At 39.2% G+C, this 6,334-nt stretch overlaps 1 pseudogene; it reads right to left on the bottom strand.

Annotated features, from left to right (window-relative positions):
* Positions 1-3,439: 3,439 nt before the first annotated feature.
* On the bottom strand, positions 3,440-5,148 carry LOC104989737 (annotated as a pseudogene).
* Between the last annotated feature and the right edge of the window lie 1,186 nt (positions 5,149-6,334).

The raw sequence follows: 6,334 nt of genomic DNA, 5'->3' as shown, positions 1-6,334 counted from the left end.
GACAATATAACGTTAAGTTGGGTTTTGAAGGATGACTATGTTTCTGCTGATAGAATGAGTAAAAAATAAAATAAAATAAACAGTATGACAAAAAAACAGAGAAAGTGAAATCACACTCCAAATTCGGGAAATGGTGCCTAGTCTAACAGGATAGAAGCAAAGGAGTGAAGGCATGTGAAAATGAGATGACTTGGTAAATGGAACTTAAACCACATTAGAATAAAAAGCAATTTCTAGTTATCCAATTGAGGACAGAAGAAAACCTCTATCTAATTTTGAGGGGAAGAAAGATTAGTATACTTGTTGATCCTATATTCTATGTGGATACATTATTATCCCAAAGAAGAGTAAGAGACATAGTTTTCAAATGTTTCATTTTTTGAAGTGCTCTTGCTTATCCCTGACAAAGGTCCGTCTACTCAAAGCTATAGTCTCTCCAGTAGTCATGTATGGATGTGAGAGTTGGACCATAAGAAAGCTGAGCACCACAGAATTGACGCTTTTGAACTGTGGTGTTGGAGAAGACTCTTGAGAGTCCCTTGGACTGCAAGGAAACCAAACCATTCAATTCTAAAGGAAATCAGTCTTTTAATGTTCATTGGAAGGACTGATGCTGAAGCTGAAGCTCCAATACTTTGGCCACCATGATGAGCAGGTCTGACTCATTGGAAAAGACCCTGATGCTGGGAAAGATTGAAGGCAGGAGGAGAAGGGAATGACAGAAGATGAGATGGTTGGATGGTACCACCGACTAGGTGGACAAGAATTTGACCAAGCTCCCAGAGTTGGTGATAGACAGGGAAACCTGGTGTGCTGCAGTCCATGGGGTTGCAAAGAGTCAGACAGGACTGAGAGACTGAACTTGCTTATGGGACGATCTTACAGAGAATAAAGAGAACTGAAAATCTTAATTAGGTGGATTAATAAGTAATGTGGGAGTATCTGAGAAAGAGACACATAGTAGTAAAAAGAATGTGATAATCTGAATAAGACATTCAAATTTAGTTTAGAAGCTCAACTAGTTCCATATGGTGACAAGTTCATCTGTAGAAATGGAAGTGGATGGCTTATGTGGGTAGAAGTGAATATCATTAAAGATGAAGATGCTAAGTAACAAAATGGCCATGTTTGGGAATGATTTATTCACATGTATATTGAAAAGATTCAGAATGATGATAGGACTTGGGACAAAGAGGAAACTAGGTAAGATCATTAAGACTTAAAAAGGAACCTGCGAAAAGATATTTGCCATCTTCAATACTCAGGAAGAAGAAAATTAGAAAATAGGGTACTAGTTTTTTTGTTTTTATCAGTTTGGTAAACATTAAAAGATGTTTTACAGAGGGGCCTAAACAGGCAAACAGATATTATGTTTTCCTGAAGTGAATGCTACTATCCTTTTGATTAGATATTTGAAAATATCTATTAATTCACCCATCCCATTTTTAAGAAGCTATTCTGTAGGACCTGATTAAAAATATTCTTTTTAAGTTATAATTAACATAAAATATTATATTATTTTTGGGTATGCCACATAATAATTCAATTTACTTCAGTTCAGTCACTCAGTCATGTCCAGCTCTTTGCAACCCCATGGACTGCACTGTCCATCACCAACTCCCAGAGCTTGTTCAAACTCATGTCCATTGAGTTGGTGATGTCATCCAAGCATCTTATCCTCTGTCATCCCCTTCTCCTCCTGCCTCGAATCTTTCTCAGTATCAGGGTCTTTTTCAATGAGTCAGTTCTTTGCATCAGGTTAGCCAAAGTATTGGAGCTTCAGCTTCAGCATCAATCCTTCCAATGAATATTCAGGACTGATTTCCTTTAAGATTTCCTTTAGGATCAATTTATTTACACATTATAAAATGATAACCACGATAAAGTTCAGTTACAGTTTATAATCATACAAAGTTGTTACAGTAGACTATATTCCTATGTGTACATCTTCATGATTTTTACTTTTTAGCTGGAAATTTGTATGCCTTAATCCTCTTTACCTATTTCACCCATCCCTCTCTCCTCTGACAACCAACAGTTTATTCTCTGTATATATCAGTCTTTTTTTTCCATTTTGTTCTGTTTATTCACTTGTTTTGTTTTTTTAAACACCATATATAAGTGAAACCATACACTGTTTACTTTTCTAGTATACTACTTAGAATCCAGATCTATCTCTCTTGCCTCAAAGGCAAGATTTTATTCTTTTTTATACTAGAATAATTGTCCATTGTGGTGTGTGTGTATATATATACACACACACACACACACACACATATATATATAGCTATCACATCTTATCAATTTATCCATTGATGGATACTTAAGTTACTTCAGTATTTGACTATCATAAATAATTCTGCAGTGAATATAAGGATATATATATTAAATATATATTATATTTAATGTATATATATTCAAATTAGTGGAGTTTTTGTTTTCTTCAGGTAAATTCCCCAAAGTGGAATTGCTGTATCATATATACTCTATCTTAAGTTTTTTGAGGAATCTTCATACTGTTTCCATAAGGTTTGCATCAATTTATAATTGCACTAGCAATACAAGGGTTTCCTTTACTCTGAATCCTCTTCAGCAGTTGTTTTATGCCTTTTTGATGAAAGTCATTCTGACAATTGTGGGATGGTATCTCACTGAGGTTTTGATGTGTGTTTCCCTGGTGACTAGTGATGCTGAGCACTTTTTCATGTGCTTGTTGACCACTTATATGTCTTCTTTGGTGACTATTCAGATCCTCTGCCCATTTTAAATTGTTTTCTTTATGTTGCTGCTGCTAAGTTGCTTCAGTCATGTCTGACCCTGTGCAACCCCACAGACAGCAGCCCACCAGGCTCCTCCATCCCTGGGATTCTCTAGGCAAGAATACTGGAGTGGGTCGCCATTTCCTTCTCCAATGCATGCACGCATGCTAAGTCACTTCAGTCGTGTCCAACTCTGTGCAACCCCATGGACAGCAGCCCACCAGGCTCCTCTGTCCACGGGATTCTTTAGGCAAGAATACTGGAGTGGGTTGCCATGTCCTTCTTTCTTTATGTTAAGTTTATGTATTTCTTTGTATTTTTGGATATCAATCTCCTATCAGAGATATCATTCACAAATAACTTCTTCCATTCTGTGGGTCGCCTTTTAATTTTGCTGGTGGCTTCCTCTGCTGTGAAAAGCCTTTAGTCTGATGTAGTCCTATTAGTTTATTTTTGCTTTTTGTTGTCCTTGCCTGAGGAGACAAATTTTTTAAATGTTGCTAAGATTGATGTCAAAGAGGTTATGCCTGTATTTTCTTCTAGGAGATTTATGTTTTCATTTAAATATTTAATTCATTTTTAGTTTATGTTTGTATATGATATGATAAAGTGGTCCATTTTTATTCTTTGTATGTAGCTGTCCAGTTATCTCAATAGCATGTATTAAACAGGCTGAACTAGAAGAAACAATGACAAAACCAAACTGGCATTTGATGTGAATCCACAGGAGTTTAAGCTTCAAATCCAGCCAAGAAGTTTGTTACAATCTCTTTCAGCTTTGCATCTGTCTCTTCTGAGAACTTTCCATTGGTCCTGGTTTTGCCCAACAGGGCTTGATGTTGGCTGATAACATGAGGCAAGAAAGCATTCTCAAATTTTGTGATCTTGCTGGGCTCCAGCTTGTCAAGATACTCCCTGACACCCGCATAGATAACAGCCACTTGCTCTTCAATAGCCATAGGAGAATATTGTCCTTGCTTCAGCAGCTCAGTCAAATGCACACCATGACTCAAGAGTTGTTGAGTGGCAGCATCAAGGTCAGAATCGAACTAGGCAAAAGCAGCAACCTCACGATTCTGAGCCAACTCCAGTTTCATGGCACCTGCCACCTGTTTCATGACCCTGGTTTGGGCAGCAGATCTGACATGGGACACAGACAAACCAACATTAATGGCAGGGAGGATACCTTTGTAGAACAACTCTGTTTCCAAGAAGATCTGTCTGTCAGTGATGGAAACGACATTTGTTGGAATGTAAGCAGACACATCACCAGCTTGTGCTTCTGTGAGTGGTAGAGCAGTTAATGAGCCACCATCAAAAGCATCGTTCATTTTAGCTGCTCTCTCCAGTATATGGGAGTGCAGGTAGAACACATCATGAGGACAGGCCTCATGACTGGGCGGTGGGCAGAGCACCATAGATATCTGATGATAAGCAACTGCCTGTTTGGATAAGTCATCATAAACAATCAAAGCATGTTTGCCATTATCCCTAAAATATTCTCCCGTTGAACATCCAGAGTAAGGAGCCAGGTACTAAAGTGGGGCAGCATCTGAAGCAGTATCTGAAACCACAATAGTATACTTCATGGCATCTGCATCTGTAAGTCTCTTCACCAACTGGGCAACAGTGGATCTCTTTTGACCAATAGCAACATGGATACAGTACAGCTTCTTCTTTTCATCAGTTCCATCATTGAATCATTTCTGGTTAATGATGTTTCTGGCAATTGGTGTTTTGCCAGTCTATCGGTCACCAATAACCAGATCACACTGACCATGACCAATCAGCACCAAGCTGTCCACAGCCTTAATGCCAGTTTGTGTTAGTTCCCGCACAGAGATTCGAGGAATGACCCCAGGGGCTTTCAAGCCAACTCGTCTTCGGGCCTTGGAACCAATTGGACACTTTCCATCAGTGGCATTACCAAGGGCGTAGACTACACGACCCAGCAGCTCCTCACTGACTGGAACATCTACAATAGCTTCAGTTCTCTTCACAATATCTCCTTTCTTATTTAGTTTATCACTTCCAAACACAACAACACCAACGTTGTCAGGCTCCAAGTTCAGAGACATACCCTTTAAACCTAAAGAAAATTCTACCATTTCTTCTGCTTGAACATTTCTTAGCCCAAATACCCGGGCAATATAATCACCAATACTTAAAACATGCCCAGTCTCTTCAAGGTTAACAGAGGTATCAGCTCCAAGAATACGCTCTTCAAGAACAGAGGACACCTCAGCAGTGCCAGTCTTCTGAAGACAAGAGTTAGAGGCATGGAGGTTCCTTGCAGCAATGAAGGATGATCCCAAAGCATTTTTGGAGACCAGCCTGGCTCACAAAGGGAAGGCGTGGGTACGGCCATGGCCATGAGCACGGACAGCATCTTTGCAGCTCCTCCTCAGGTGCTTCCTCTGCAGCCACAGCCTTGAGATCCACTGACCACCCTACTGTTTTGATGACTGTGGCTTTGTAGTATAATTTGAAGTTAGGAAATGTGATATCTCTTTCTTATTGTTCTTTCTCAAGATGCTTTGTATATTCGGTGATTCTATTACAAACTTTGGGATTGTTTGTTCTAGTTCTATGAAGAATGTCATGAGTATTTTGATAGACGTTGGAATGAATCTGTAGTTTGTTTTGGGTAGTATGGCCGCTTTAACAGTATTAATTCTTACAACTCAAGAACATGGGATATCTATTTATTTGTGTCATATAATTGACTCATTCAAAATGGGAAAGGGGTATGACAAGGCTGTTTATTTAATTTCTATGTTGAGTACATCATGTGAAATGCCAGACTGGATGAATTATAAGTTGGAATCAAGATTGCTGGGAGAAATATCAATAACCTCAGATATGCAGATGATACCACTATAATGGCAGAAAGTAAAGAGGAACTCAAGAGCCTCTTGATGAGGGTGAAAGATGAGAGTGAAAAAGCTAGCTTAAAACTCACTGTTACAAAAACTAAGATCATGGTATCTTAGTATATTAGAGCACTTCATGGCAAATAGAGGGGGAAAAGTGGAAGCAGTGACAGATTTTCTGCAGCCATGAAATTAAAAGACATTTGCTCCTTGGAAGGAGAGTGATGACAAGCCTGGAAAGTATATTAGAGCAGAGACATCACTTTTCCAACAAGGTGCACATAGTCAAAGGTATAGTATTTTTAGTAGCCATGTATGGATATGAGAGTTGGACCATAAAGAAGGCTGAGTGCCAAAGAATTGATGCTTTTGAATTGTGGTGCTGGAGGACTCTTGAGCACCCACTGGACTGTAAGGAGATCAAACCAGTCAATCTTAAAGGAAATCAGCCCTGGAATATTCATTGGAAGGATTGATGCTGCAGATGAAGCTCCAATACTTTGGCCACCTGATGAAAAGATCTGACTCATGGGAAAAGACCCGGAATCTGGGAAATATTGAAGACAAAAGGAGAAGGGGGTGGCAGAGGATGAGAAGGTTAGATAGCATCACCACCTCAGAGGACATGAATTTGAGTGAACTCTGGGAGACAGTGAAGAACCCAGAAGTCTGGCATGTTGCATCCCATAAGATCACAGAGTT

This window comes from Bison bison, unplaced genomic scaffold, assembly GCF_000754665.1.
Source record: "Bison bison bison isolate TAMUID 2011002044 unplaced genomic scaffold, Bison_UMD1.0 scf7180017864163, whole genome shotgun sequence".
NCBI classification, from domain to species: Eukaryota; Metazoa; Chordata; class Mammalia; order Artiodactyla; family Bovidae; genus Bison; species Bison bison.
This window is presented reverse-complemented; position numbering and strand designations above follow the sequence as displayed.